At 36.1% G+C, this 16,016-nt stretch overlaps 1 protein-coding gene across 1 annotated transcript in view; it reads left to right on the top strand.

Annotated features, from left to right (window-relative positions):
- The first annotated feature begins 486 nt into the window (after nucleotides 1–486).
- KCNN2 (potassium calcium-activated channel subfamily N member 2) overlaps nucleotides 487–16,016 on the top strand; it is a 275,099-nt gene continuing 259,569 nt past the window's right edge. Inside the window, exon 1 of the mRNA XM_080677708.1 lies at nucleotides 487–573. The gene's annotated coding sequence lies outside the window, so the exon portion shown is untranslated. The remainder of the gene's footprint in view (nucleotides 574–16,016) is intronic.

The following is a 16,016-nucleotide window of genomic DNA, read 5'->3' as shown; positions in this document are numbered from 1 at the left end:
AAATAGATCCTCTAACAGATAGTGACCAAAGTGGTGAATATGATAAGTAAAAATCCTATATACAGTATGTTGACACCACCAAGCTATATGACACCTTTTTTGTGAAATATAAAACAGTACCCTCTGACGATGCTGTCCTTTAATTTCATGACTTTAGTGAGCACCCCTTAGCCTAGTTTTCAGCCCCAACTTGTTCCTTTAGCCTTATTCCTTTGAATGGAGCAAGAATTGCAGAAATGTACGTGGTATAGCCTCAAGTAAAAAATGAGAGAATCAAATTAGAATTTATTTTACAGACTTCTTACAAAGTAGCAAAAATTACACTGAGATTATTCCATCCCTCGTGTTAATACTAAAAGCCAATAGAATAAAGTCTTTAAATACTGAGGGAAAAGGAATCATAACCGGAGGCTCTACTGGTATACAAGACTATATTATCATTCAAGAGTAAGTACAAACAAAGTCTAATGAAATTTATTTCTTACAGATTCTTGCTGAGAGAACTATAAAAGGATGGACTCCAGAAAGTGGAAAAGTGAATCCAAGGAATGGAGTGGGATATAAGCAATAGCGGTGAGTAAAAATATTTACTATTTTTACATATTTTAAATATTTACATATTTAAGTAAAATATGTGCATTTAATTAAAACCTAATAAATACCTTTTACGTTTAAACATGGTGATTTTGTTGAAAAAGCCGATAAAGTTAGGTCAGCTTGAATTTACTTCCATTGGACTCCCCTTTCTGCCTATGGTTTCAAGTATTTTCAATGTAGGAACTAACTCTTTTTCAGCAACTAACTGTTCTTTCTCTTAGTAGCTGACCATCATTATATTAAGAAAAGATAAACAGTTGGAATTTCAATAATATAAGAAAAAATGAAAGTCACTTTTTATTTGACTGTAATTCCTGGGTAGTCTCACCTTTTGCTTAGAGAAGTGACTACCATGTAAAAGATGTTCAAAAAGTATTTCTCAAGTTAATAAATATATTTTTAATTAAATTTTAAGAATATTTTTGATGAGAGACAGTATTTTGGTGGGATTATAGAATCATATAATTGATTTCTTCTTACCAGAAGACAGTGATAAAAACGCAGCTGGTTAAAAACGTGTTACAATTTCTATATTTAAAGGACGTATAGCAATCTTCAAAGAATAATTTTTGAAGAGGCAGTTTTCTCTGGAGTATTTTTCCTTAAATAAATTAATCTTAGGTTTAAAAATTACTTGGTTTTCTTTGGACAACAACAAAAAAAAGGTTATTGTTTGGAAAGCAGAAACATTTTTAAAGATAAAGTTCTTAGTGAAAATTTCTTTCAGAATATGTCACACAGTGATTTTTATATGGAACAGAGAGACATAAGCTTTTCACCTTGACTTGCTCAGCATAGAAGCAATTTTTACACTGAAGCTGCATGGCTACCCTAGTATTAATTCTGGGCATTTTCAAATAATGGCCTGGCAGTTCCAACCTTGTGGTAAGATTATCATCTTTGCAGAATAATGGTCATTTTCCTACACTTTTGCTCCATATTCAGCTTGCTAGTCAGTAGTTGTGTACATTTATGGTACTGGTATTTTTGTGGGTGAGCTGCAAACAAATTCCTTTTGTTAATTCTGTGATTACCTTAAAAAGACATGGCTTTTGTCCATGTTCTCCTGGCTGCCAAGTCTGAGTGAGACATTAACGTTAAAAGCCAGACTTTTCATGAAACAGGTGGTCCTGGTCTCAAAATATCTATCGACTTGGTACTTGTTGGCAAGTCAACTATGAAAACGTCTAGGTCTTATATGTGGGTGTTTTTTGTTTTTTGTTTTTAATCTGAGGTTATTGATTATTAAAACTGGTGATGTGGCTACCTGCTGAGAGTGAGCTGCCATGGACAGGACATTTGGATTCAGATATTTAATTACTTAGGGCAGCAGGATCAATGCCAGGGCTCACAATCCATATTGAGGTATTTTCTGCTTTCCTGCCTTCTCTCTTCCTACGAAAAGCCCTTAGCATCTACTGACTTACGACCAAAATAAAACATAAACCTAGTAAATATCCAATAGTTTCTCCTATCTTTTGCAACATATTTAAAAGAAGATGTATACTTTGGATCAACAGGTAAAGAAACGTAAATACATAGACACAATTATACTTCAATTAATAGCATTCATTGTTTGACATTAACACTTTCCCAGGCTTGGTAACCATGATTAATCTACTGGAAAGAAATGATTTACAGAGAGATATAGTGGGAACTCTGGAGCTGTGGGGCTTCAGAAAAACTTGTTTGGAGAAAAATCTCAAGGAAATACATTTATTTACCCCTTCAAAATCAACTTGACTGAACTGCTTTGAAATTATGAGGAAGAGGGGATCCATTCCATTTTTCTTTATCCATATTTTTAAATGTTTCAATAAAATATATCAATAGTGTAGAGTACATTGCACATATAATAAAATTAATAGTCATTTTGACAGACAGAAATCACACTGGGTACTCGAAGATAGCTGTGATCAGGAGGGAAGTGTATTACTCAGACTTCATTTAGGATATGGAAACCACAGCAATTTTAACAGGATTTAATATAATGAATTGTCAGCCAGGAAGTCAAAACCTATAAAAGGGAGAAGTAAGGTTTCACAGAACATCCCAAGGGCTAAATAAAGGGAAGAGTTTAGGATTAGTAAAAATTTAGAAGCTTGAAGGAGGGGCTCAGTGCTTGGGACTCTGATTTCTAGGGATTTGCATTAGTGCTTCAGGAAGGCCACAAAGGTGCTGCATGGGACTGGGAGCCAAAGCTTTGAGGAGGGGGCACCAGCTGGCTTCACGGGAGTCCTGTGAGGGGCCATGGTGATATTGGTTCTGCCAGTGCTGGAAAAAAATGTCTAACTGGAATTAACTGCACTACCGGAACAGTCAGAAAACAGGATCAGGAAATAACCTAGTAGCAAAGTACATCTTCTATCTCTTCTTGTCTACCCTCTCCCAAGAGCACCCTTTTGGCAGAACCTAAAAATGACCTAACTAGCAAAAAACTGCTTTGCGGAGTCCCAGCCTCAGAATCACAAAAACAGTGAAGAAAGAAGAGTAGATCTGGAGTTAACAGATGATAGTTGAATATCAAGCACAAGGAAAAAAAAAAAAAAACTGACTTGGCTTTCTTGCCTCTTATATGTTTATTTCATGAAGGTTATATTCAATATTTTGGATTTCATATTTTTAGGTAAAAGTAACCATTTTTCAAAAAAATATTATTATTACTGAATTAGCTCAATGAAAATGAAGAGAGTCATTGAATAAAGATGGTTGGCTGAACAAATGCTTGTGCTTCCCCAAATCTCTTAAAACGGCTGAAACAGTATTTTTAAAAATAGCCTTGATTATAAAACAATAATAATTCATGGCAGAAAGAAAGGACATGAGGTCAAAAGAAAGCAGATGAATTTGATTAAGGCAGAACGACACCGTGGAAAAGGCAGAACACAAAAGGAAGAAGGCGCACACCACTGCAGATGTGGGAGTGATTCGCAGGGAGCTGCAACCTCAAAGTCGGTGAATGCAAGAAGCGGGTGAGGCCTCTGATACATGGGGATCTGTAGTAGTGTGATTCCTTTCTGAGGAGAAAAATCAGTCTCCAGTGGTGCTGAGCAGGGAGCAATAGCAGTTTGCTGTCATGATAAAGTGATGACTGTATGTAGCTGTGAGACCAGAGAGGTAGTCCCTTGTGTGGCTAGTGGCCTCCGGGAGGAGCATGGAGCTGCAAACAAACTCACCCACAAACATGCCCAGGCTTCTCCACAAGCTCCCGAGGGAGCTATCCAAGAAAGGAGCATCCATTTCAAGAGTCAGACACTGACTCTGGATCATCAGAGAATCAAGGATCGAATATGGAAATCTATCTCTATCAGAGAGTCAGTACATTCACCAAGTAGATGACTTGACACCTGAAAATTTAGTTAATTGAATAAAGAAAAATAGTGAAAGAAGCTATAATTGATATTAAAGAGATGATGTCTATTTTAAAAAGCCATTATTGGAAGAAAAATAGATATCTTGGTAATTATAAATCACTAGAGGCCCAGTGCACAAAATTTGTGCATGGGGTAGGGGGTCCCTCAGCCCAGCCTGCACCCTCTTGAAATCCAGGACTCCTCAAGGAGGCAGTCAGACATCCCCCTTGCAATTCGGGACCACTGGCTCCTAACCGCTCGCCAGCCTGCCTGCCTGCCTGATCGCCGCTAACCACTCACCTGCCTGCCTGCCTGATCTCCCCTAACCACTCTGCCTGCCTACCTGATTGCCCCTAACTGCTCATCTGCCTGCCTGATCTCCCCTAACCACCTCTGCCTCGGCCCCAGCTGCCACAGCTTCATCTGGAAGGCCATCTGGAATGATTTCTAGAAGGTTGTTCGGCTGTCCGGTCTAATTAGCATATTATGCTTTTATTATTATAGATTGGTAATTTTAAAATAATCTTAATTATAAAATAATTCATGACAGAAAGAAAGCAGATGGGAAAAAAGAAAGCAGATGAATTTGATTCATGCATTAACATGGATTAACAACAGTACTTATACCAATTTAAATATCTCAGTAGAAATTTCAGTATCTCATTAGTTAGCTTACTGGCAGAGTAGACACAGATAAAGACTGAATTTAAAAAGTCAATGGTTTTTTTCAATACAGGGAACAAAAGACAGACATTTAAAATGGCTCTTGTAAAAAATTTCTTAAAAACTATGTTATATGGAAGATGGGTCCAGAATGTGCAATATAGCTGTCTTATGAGCATTCCAGCACATAGAACAGAGAGGGTGAAACGGAAGAAGTAATCAAATAAATTATTTAGAAAACATTTCAAAGTGAAGTAAATTCAAAGGGCCCATCAAGTGGCCAGTGGATTAAATAATAAAAGACATCTGTCTTTTGTTGTCACTGTTATATCCATAACATATAAAACAGTGCTTGGCCCATAGTAGGTGCTCAATTAATATTTATTAAATGAATGAAGCTAAACATAAAATGGTAAATTTTGAGAACACCATGGATAAAGAAAAAAAAATACCCAAAGGCGGGGGGAGACAGAAATGAGAATTAGGTTTGCATTAGACTTAATAGGAGATACTAAGAGGGACAAAATTTCAAATTCTGAGGGATATTTATTTTGAACCTAATAACTTATAGCCAGTCACACGAACATTTAAGGGTGAGTATAAAATAAGACTTTGACAAATATGCTGAGACTCAGAAATACAATCATCTACAGACCCACTGTAAAATAAGTATTTAAATTTGTGCTCTGGCAAGACAAAAATGATTGAAGGAGAATATAAACTTGTGAGCAAGTAAATAAATAAAGTGGGTAGTGAAGTCGATATAATTATGCTTCATTAAAAATCATAAGCCCTGGCCGGGTAGCTCAGTTGGTTCAAGCATCTTCCCAATACTCCAAGGGTGCAGGTTTGATCCCCAGGTCAGGGCACATACAAGAATCAACCAATGAATGCATAAATAAGTGGAAAAAAATGTTTCTCTCTCTTTCTCTCTCTCTCCCCCACTCCTTCTCTTCTTTCTTTTTCTTCTCCTCCTCCATTTCCACTCTCTCTAAAAACTCAATGAAAAAAATATCCTCAGATGAGGATTAACCAAAAATAAATAAATAAAATTGAAAAATTAGTAACCCTTCTCAATTAGTAACCCCATGGAGACCCTTCTCAATATAAGCCTCAAAATAAAATCAAGAGCACTGAAGCCGGTTTGGCTCAGTGGATAGAGCGTCGGCCTGCGGACTGAAGGGTCCCGGGTTCGATTCCGGTCAGGGGCATGTGCCTTGGTTGCGGGCACATCCCCAGTGGGGGGTGTGCAGGAGGCAGCTGATCGATGTTTCTCTCTCATCGATGTTTCTAGCTCTCTATCCCTCTCCCTTCCTCTCTGTAAAATATCAATAAAAAATATATTTAAAAAAAAATAAATAAAATCAAGAGCATATGAATTAGGGGTTCTATTAGGTGAAGTATACAAAATATATATAAAAATTAGCATGTGGAACAAAAGAGAAAATCTTGAATATGGCATTTACCAAAATAACAAAATAAAACTAAGTTTGGTGACTGCATTTCACATTTTAAACAAATTTAAAAAGCAGTTAGCTTGAAATATATAATTTTAAAGTATCTATCTGTCTTTTAAATAAAGTCATGATGTTGTTTCTGCTTCTGGGGAAAAATGCAGTAACTATTAATAATTGGAAATGGTTGGAATTTTTTCTTTAATCAGAACAAAGACCAAATAGTGGTATAATGCCTGAAATTTAAAGTTCAGTAATTTTTTATGTTGTTCCATTTCTGGTATGTAAATGGAGCTTTCTGAGTCAGTTCCTTTCTTGAAAAGTGTATGTTCATCATTTTTCACCCCATGCCTTTATTTTGTTATGGTTCAGAAAGTGGAGAATATTGTCAATCATTACAAGAAAAAAGGTTAATTTTGGATTAATATGATTTAGACTTTATATTATGGCTTTCTATTTTTACACATAAAATTTGTCATTTACATTTTTTTGTCTTGTGGTTTTGTTTTTACTTTAAAAAAGAAAAGACAATAACAGCAATAAATGATCAATTTCATGGAATATTACCTAGTGCCCCTAATATTTAAAAAGAACATTAGAATAGGTTGTTTCTGAATATAAATATAAAAATAGTTCAGTTAAATTAATTTGATTTCCTTAATTTTTAAAATAATTACATTAATTAATAGGAAAAGTGAAACTTCAAAAATATATGATTATCCTAGAAATAAAAACAAATTTACTTATCTTTTTTTAGAACTTCAGGTGAAGATTTTTTCATTATATTACTCAATGTTCCTTTTCAAAAAGATTCATGTGATAATGATTTTTTTTTTTAATTTTGAGCCCTGGAAAATATGAACCACTAGTTTGTTGTCTTTTATCATCTAGTAACATTTCTACAATTGCTTTTTGCTTTCTTTATGTCTAGGAGCTTTCAAGTTTCCTTAGTATTCAAATAGAACAATTATAGCACCGTTGGCATAGTTACCTCCTCCTTTTTCATAAAAAGCCCTTCCTTTTATCTTAATGTTAACCACCTTATAGACCCTTGTGTTTTATATGTACGTCCCTGAAGTTCCTTCAAATATTGTACATTTATAAAAAGCTTTCTCTTTAAAAATTATATTTGTCATTATTTGATTTAGGAGATGAAGATAGGGGAGCAATAGTTAAATATATATATTTGAGAAAAGCAAAAATAGCCTTGTTTTGTTCAGATTTAATTATTGGAAAAAGTATAATTACTATTGTGGGTACTACTAAGAAAGATAGAAGCAATTGGACCTTTGAAACTTTGTGACAGTCTAGGGATGAAGGTACAGTGAAATAAGGCCCCATTCTAGAGCCAGAAAATGGGGTGGGGGGTAGGTAGAGGTTGAAAGAGGACTGAGCCCAGGAAATGGAATTGAACTTGCAGTGGTTACTCCTCACAGCTGGAGCACACCTCACAAAATCTTATCTGTTTTTGCTTAGATTGAATGTCAGATACCAAGTTGTTAAAACAAACTAGAGGCCCAGTGCACAAAATTTGTACACTGTAGGGTCCCTAGTGGCTGCTGGCTGCCGACCGGGTACTCCCTCCCTTCCCCCGGCTGCCTGCCAACACCACAGGCCAGAGCCTCCCTCCCTTCCCCTGGCTGTCCTTGCCCCCTAGTCAAACTCCCGGACAAACTCCTGGTCTAGGGGACAATTTGCATACTACGCTTTTATTATATAGTATAGACTTAAAATTGGAAAATGTCTCAAACACAATAGAAATTAAAGAGTTTGACTTAAAATAAGAGATTGCATTCCTCTTGAGATGGATTCACAATTACTTTTGTCTTTTAAATGTATTTATTTTTAAAGAAGAATTATGGGAGGTAAGTTTGAAGCTAAAGTAGGAGTCTTCATTTCTGATAAATATTGACAATGATAGGCCAAAAGATACGTGGTGGCATTATTTTAAAGTTGCCCAGGGCAACTGTTCTGCTGTCTGACATTTAGTTTCTTTATATGATGGTAGATGACATTGTGATCAGTTATGCAGATAATGACCACCATGGTCACATTTAGTAGCCTTCTACTTCTAATATTTCTCTAACCAAGTGTAAATTAAGTTTGCCAGTTATGGTTTAAAAACTGTGACAGCCAATTAGAGAAAATTTATGCTGAGTTGGTTGGCTGAAATTTGTGTAATTAGGAAAGGTGAATCCTCCAGAGCCCTGTCCATCACTGGATGACTTAATCACATCCTATCCTCAATTCCATTAAATACTTTGCTTTTCTATTAAAACCTTAAACTTGGCATTAGGCTGTTACAGGTAGACAGATCTGTAGAATAATTGGCTTAAGGCCATTAACATCTGAGTTGGCAAAAATAAGTTTAAATGAATTGAGTTCAACATATTAAGTTCAGTTAAAAATTGCAATTTTAATCCACTGATTTCAATTTATTTTTTTACTTTTAAGATTTGTAGTGATATCCCAAAGATAAATAATATTGCAGAAACTATGGGAATCCCAGTATCTTTATATTCCATAAAGAATCTGTGATTTGGCCATACTTTTTATTGTTTTGAGTTGAAATAAAACATGGCACAAAGAAGTAAATTGTTAAGACGAGAGGCTTCACTAAATAGAGAAATAATGGAATAGTATGAATCGAAAATAGAATCAGAACATGTCATCAATACTATTTACAAGTTATTACATAAATTTAATTCTAAATTAGTTTAGTGAAAATATATAAAATTAATGTTCTACCTTAAATCATGCAGTCTTCTCTTCCTTTATAAATTATAAAAATCACATTTAAAAGAAAGAAAACTAAATGGTCACTGGTAACCATAAAAAATCATTTCAAATTTGCATATTGCCTTCCAATCTGTCCATATGTATATCAGCCTTGTAACATCCTAGTTACAGGAGGGCTTTTTATGTATTCATGAATGCATAACTATATTCACAATAGGAATATGTCAAAATAAATCAGTCTTAACTAAAAGTTTCTCCAAAACTTTATCTTTAGATAATCTCATTTGTTTAAGTTTTTAATAAAAATTTTCCATTCTATTATCTTCTCTAGCATACAGTCCTGTTTTTTAACCCTGTGGTATCACATACTTTTATCTTAAAGCAAATGTTAATAAATTGATAATAAAATCAAAGAACACTGTGTTCAGAAAGATTCTGAGTATTCATATTTTAACAAATGATTGATTAGCAGTGTTGCTCATGGAAGCAAGAGGTTCTTATGACGAAGAGAACGGTTATTATTAATGTTCAGAGGTATTTTTTTGCATTCTATTTAGTTTTCTTACCAGATACAAAAATAATTCTCTTGCCATTTTCTTTGTTTGATAATACTTTATTTTTTAATCATTTTTTTATTTTTTCCATTACATGTGACATACATTATTATATTAGGTTCAGCTGTATACCTTATTGATTAGACATTGGATAACTCACTAAGTTATCATCCAGAAATTTAACACCCAGCTGAAACCATACATAGATTTAGAATGTTATTGACTGTATTTTCTATGCTGTATTTTATATCCCCATTACTATACCATAACAACCAATTTGTACTTCTTAATCCTTTCACCTTTTGCACCCATCCTCCCAACCTCCCTCCCATCTGGCAACCATCAAAATGTCTGTATCTTTTCTGCTTGTTCATTTATTTTGTCGGTTTTTTTAGATTCAAATGATGATTACCCTTTACCATTTCATATAATATTGGTTTGGTGGTGGTGAATTCCTTTAGCTTTTTCTTGTCTGGGAAGAGCTGTATCTGTCCTTTGATTCTAAATGATAGCTTTGCTGGGTAGAGTAATCTTGGTTGTAGGTCCTTGCGATTCATCACTTTGAATATTTCTTGTCACTCCATTCTCACTAGCAAAGTTTCTGTTGAGAAATCAGCTGACAGTCTTAAGGGAGCTCCCTTGTAAGTGATTGCTTTTCTCTTGCTGCTTTGAAGGTTCTCTCTTTGTATTTAACTTTTTACATTTTAAGTATGATGTGTCTTGGTGTGGGTCTTTTGGGTTCATCTTGCTTTGGATTCTCTGTGCTTCCTGGTCTATTTACTTCACCTATTAGGAAAGTTTTCTATCATTATTTTTTCAAATAGGTTTTTTTATTTCTTGTTCTCTCTCTTCTTCTTCTGGCACCCCTATTATGTGAATGTTAGTATGCTTAAAATCGAGGCTCCTTACACTATCCTCATATTTGGGGGATTATTTTTTCTTTTTGCAGTTCTGATTGGGTGTTTTTGCTTCCCTAGATTCCAAATCACTGATTTAATTATCAGCTTCATCTCCTTTACTATTGATTCCCTGTAAATTCTTCATTTCAGTTAACATATTCTTCATTTCTGACTCTTTTTTATGTTTTCTATTTCCATTTTTATGTGTCCTATCTCTTTGTTGAAGGTATCACTAAGTTCACCTACTCATCCCCTAAATTCATTGAGCATCCTTATAACAAGTGTTTTGAATTCTGCATCTTGTGGATTGCTTGTCTCCATTTTGTTTAGTTTTGTGTGTTTTTTCTGGAGTTTTGTTCTGTTCTTTCATTTGAGACATATTTCTTTGCCTCCTCATTTTAGCTGCCCCCCCTGGGTTTGCTTCTGTTTATTAGGTAGAGCTGCTATATCTCTCAGGCTTGATAGAGTGGACTTAGTTGGTAGGTGTCCTATAGGGTCCAATGGAACAGCCTTCCTGATCACCCAAGCTGGGCCTTCCAGGTGTATCCCCACTGTGGGCTGTGTGCACTTCCCTGTTGTAGTTGAGCCTTGATTGCTGTTGGCAGATAAATGGAAGGGATTTACCCCCAGGCCAATCATCTGCAAGGACTGGCTGTGACTGCAGGCCACCATGGAGAATCAGCTGTGCAGGGGCCCACTCCAAAGAGCAATACTTACTTCAGCAGGCTCTGTTGTCCCCTGAGTCTGTTTCTTCAGTGTGTCACTTATGGAGGTGGTTGGATGGTGGTGCTTCAACATGGTCTGAAGCTGTCCACTAGGTGCTCTGGCTCTGGGACCTCCCAGGAGGTACAGGCCAAGGTCAGATGCCACCTGTGTTCTTCATGGGGCCACCCAGCATGAGCTACAAAGTTATCTGCAGATGGCTGCTACTTGTGCTGGGTTTGGAGGTGCCCAGTCCAGGCCAAGCTGCAAAGCAAGGCCAGCTATTGCCAGTGCAGAGCCTGGGGCCACTTAGGGAGAGATAAAGGGCATGCTGAGGCCAGCTGCTGCTGCTTTAAGATATTTAGAGAAATCTGAAGCATGAGTCAAGACAGGCCACTCATATGAAAAAGCCACTGGAAATAGCTTGAATGGGCCTGAGTTGGGGTGGGGCATAATCTCAGGGAATTATAAGGGTGGAGCCAACAGGGTGAGCCAGGTTGTCAGAGTCTCAGATATGGTGCTCACCTGCTGGCTTTGTGGAGGGAGGGCTCATCAAAGAAACAATGACTCCGGCCAGTGCTTATGTCTTGGAGAAAGCCACCCCTTCAGCTCTCGTCCTGATGCCAGATAATTTAGATCTTCCTCATATGTTTCTAGTCCCTTTCAAGCTGCTGCCCCAGTGCTGGAGCTCAGAGGGAGTGAGTCTGAGTCAGTCCATGCACAGGCCCTTTAAGAAGAACTGCCTTGTACTCCAGCAGCCCTCTCTCTTCCTCAGCCTCAATCCCCACTGGTTTTTACAACCCAAAGTTATGGGGACTTTTCTTCCTGGCACTGGAAACCTGTGCTGGGGGACCCTGGTGTGGGGCTGGGACCACTGCTCCTCAGGGGAGACCTCTGTAGCTGAGATATACCTCCCAATTGTCCACCACATGTGGGTGTGGACCAGCCTGTTCTGCATCTCCACCCCTTCTACCAGTCTTGATGTGACTTCTTTAAGTTCCTAGTTGTAGGACTTCCATTCAGCCAAATTTCAAGCCATTCTGAATGACGGTTGTTCTGTAGTTTAGTTTTAATTTTGATGTGACTGTGGGAGGATGTGAGTCTCCTGCTTACCTACACTGCCATCTTAACCGGAAGTCTGACAAGGGTTATTCTGAAGAGATCATCTCACTGAGATTGATAGTTGTGGGATCCAATTTGGATGAAAATGGATCCTCCTCTCCTACTTTTTTCCTTTCTTCTCTTTACCTCCCTTCCCCTTTCCTTTTAGGAAGCCCCGAGATGGAAAAGCCTTTTGAGAGTTAGAAATTTCAGCAACTTGTACCTTGTTGCCTCATTATCCTTAGCACATTGATTCCTCCTTATAGTCAAGCTCCAGTCATGACAGAACATTCCAGAGGGCATGAAGGCAGGAGAGGAAATGCCAGTACCTTGCCTTTTAAAACTAGTTTTCCTTCTTATAACAATGATAGGCAGCTCTGAATCCTTGATCATGTTCTATGTGTGGGTCAATTGGAGTAGCTCCTGACATATTAACATGCAAATGCTATATATTATGATCACTCACATGTCTGAGAACATATTTCTTTCTGCCTTAGTCATGAAAAACAGCTTGTATAGATTTTTTGAAAATTGTGTCACAATCTTCTCTTATCATTATTTGCATGTTTTTTCCTGGAGTCCTTGTATTTTATAATATGGTGAACATGTCTAGAGCTCACTTAGTTTGGGTCATTTGTTAGAAACTGCTTTTTTTTTTCTCTAATGTGAACTAATATATGCAGATTTTTTTTGTTTTATTTTTATAGTTTTAAAACATACAAGAAATTTATTTTTATCTTATAGTTCAAAATTTACTAATAGGTTTATGTAAATCAGTCATTCTCAGAATACAAGTCTTTTCAATTTGCTCAGAAAATATGGATTGTGCTTTACCTCTGATTGCTTTTGTTCTGATGCTTCTGCTTTCACATTTAAGAAAACTACATAGTTGTTTGCATGTTTTGTTTTCCATTAGGCATCACTTGCATTATTTTCATTTTATCCCATATTCAGAGTACTGAGAAGCTCTTGAGGTTTCACACACTTCACTGACATACACCTCCTTAGAATTGACACTTCTTGCTACAGTCTCCAACATGAATTTTAACTTAGCTATAGCATTTATTTTTAGCAACCAATCCTTATCCCATTTATTTGACTTTTCAACTAGCTATTTCAGTTGTTTATATCATAGAGGCCATGTCTCTTGAACTTTATTGAAGATATCAAACAGTTCCTGGAAGTTTTCTTCTGATTCCTATTCTGAATTATAGGAAGTATAATTTATCTTCTGAATTTATACCTTATTTGACCATATTTTTCATAGTTCCATGTATTTTTTTCTCTCATTCTCAAACAATGTAAGATCAAAATTTTCAATAAACGGAGAGAGAAGACTGACCTTGATCTTGCCCTTTGTTCAGATGTGTGATGCAAAGTTTTCCTTCTCAGATAAACAAATTGATCTGAGAAGCCAATATGTAGCTTCCACTTAAATTCTTAGATTTTAGATTCTTCACTCAATAAGATATTGTTTGGAGAAACACTCATCCAAAAATGCACTGTGCTACTTACTTCACAGTTGTCAGGGATATTCAGTCTCAGTTATATGTTGTGTTGAGGAGGTGGTGGTATGAAGACAGGGGAGTGACGAAGAGTGTCCAAGGACAGCATTCTACTTACCCTGAGTGGTAGTATCTAGGGATTGTAGCAGATGGCTCCCAGTCTAGTGAGTAGTGTGCCTCCCGGGAGCAAAGACTGGTCTAGTTCGGCCTTTTCCACTCTTTTTTTAAGATAGTCTTTAGATCATGAATCAAGTTCCGGATATTTAATTAATTAAAGCCTGGACAGGGTTTTCTCAATCTGTGTAGCCTTACACTCAGAAGCTTAAACATATTTATGTGCCACGTTGGAAAAGGGGCAATGGAAATCTGCTTTAAGTTTCATAATTACCTGTAAACATGAATATCCTCTTGAAAGCTTTGTTTTCTCATCTTCTCCCATATAAGAGCAAAGGAGGACACCCAGTATATCATTTCAAAGTCACCCCTCTTTGTCCTTGCCTGCCCCCAGGTAATAGGGCTCTCTCTTTCATTAGCACATGATTAACCTAACTACCATTCCAAACAAAATAGCTGTTATTTTCATAAGCATGCTTATAAAATGTGAAAATCCAACTTCTCCTTTGTTTCATTATTGCATCCATTATTTAGTTTCATTATAAAACGTTGAGGGTGCGAAAGGATAATTAATGCAATTAAGTTCTCATGGTTTATTAATTCCCTAATTTTAGCACATGTTTTAATGGAATTCTAGCACAAAAATGAAGGAGAAATTCATTACCTTCATTATAGTAGTGCCACATAGAATAAAATAATAACTCTGAAACTCAAAATATTCTATAAATGAGAATTGATGATTTAATAGAGAGTCTCTAAATTACACATACAGATTACAAATGTGTATGCATTTTTCTTTTGCTATGTATCTGGATAAACAGATTTAGGGAGATGGGAGGACTGAGACTTAGCTATTCATTTTTAAAGGACACATCTGTATCATCACACGGTAGTTTGCTTGAAATATTACTGAATGCGCATCTTAACAATCGTTTTCTTGTTGTCGACTTGGAGATTAAAATTCAATACGCATGTCCTGGAAAACCATTAAGTATTAGATCATGTACTAAAAATATTTGCATTTACTTTCTAATGCTCACAACAATGGGTGGGGAGACTGGGGTATAAAAACTGTTTGGGTGATATGTTCAAATCACCCACTTGGTCAGAGGAGAAACTTAGTGAAAGTGGTGAGAAGGCACCATGCTGGTATTGTTAGGGATATGAAACTAGAAGTGGAATGCATCCTAAGGCTGCCTAATTTAAACTCTTCTGGTTCCATTTCATCCTCTTTAGGTGAGGGGGTATGTGAGTGTAGTATGCAAATACCCATCATTGAATGGATCATACATATTTTTCTGTTCCTTGGGAGCATGAAAGTCCATGCTATTTTTAAATTGGGTATCATTTATCATGTGTACTCTTTAGGTAGCAGAATAGTTATTTATCTTTACAAAAGCTACTAATATTATCAAATATTGCTAATATTCCTTTCAATATTTAAACCAAGAGTAGGTAAGTGTGTGTGTGGTGAGCTTATGGAGAGAGAGACAAACAAGTTTTTCCTCCATTTTTTTGTCCTAAAATTTATTTGGGTTCTTCACTATTATTCTTTTCCTTTAGACCTAAGACCCAGAATTGAATTAATTACAGCCTTAGGTTCAAATCACATGCTCCTTATTGCTCCATATTTATTTGTCTAACTGTGAACCCAGAACCTAAAGCAAAAGCTAAGACCTTGGAAATAACAACTGGCATCTTTTGCCTCTCTCAGTGTAGGCTAAGTATTATCTTGAATCATGTGTTTATCATTGGCCTGTCTTCTGTTCTGTATATGAAATACATACCTATTGCTTCCATGTATATTACACATATATATTTACACACATATATAAACACATTTATTTTTATTTAACTTTATGAAAAAAATATGCTATATGTAATGTTTGTAAATTTATTTCTTATAATGTTGCATTGCCAAGATTCATCTGTTTTTTGTCTGTTATGATAGTTTGTTCATTTTCACATCTGTGAGATATACCACATCATAGTATCAACTCTCCAAGGTAAAATCACTATTCAGAATAGGTTCTTTCTCTAGTGAACAATGCTGTTAAAAATATTCTTGAAAGTACAAACATCTGTTGTACATGTGCATGTGTTTCTCTTGGGAATATATTCATAAGATAGGAGTCTCTGGGCCACAGGAGTTGTGTGGTTTTTCAGCTGTAGGAGTTCAACATTAATGTCAAAATGTCAAACTGATTTCTAATGTGAATGTACCACTTCCCACTTAACAGTTTGAGTTGTTTATTGTTACCTTGGGTATATACAAATGTGGATGCATCCTTTGATGAATATCCAACCACTGATATTCATTGAGCATCAACAGGTG

Source organism: Plecotus auritus (assembly GCF_963455305.1).
Source record: "Plecotus auritus genome assembly, chromosome: 7".
Lineage (NCBI taxonomy): Eukaryota > Metazoa > Chordata > Mammalia > Chiroptera > Vespertilionidae > Plecotus > Plecotus auritus.
The sequence above is the reverse complement of the archived record's forward strand: the minus strand, read 5'-3'. Positions and strand labels throughout refer to the sequence as shown.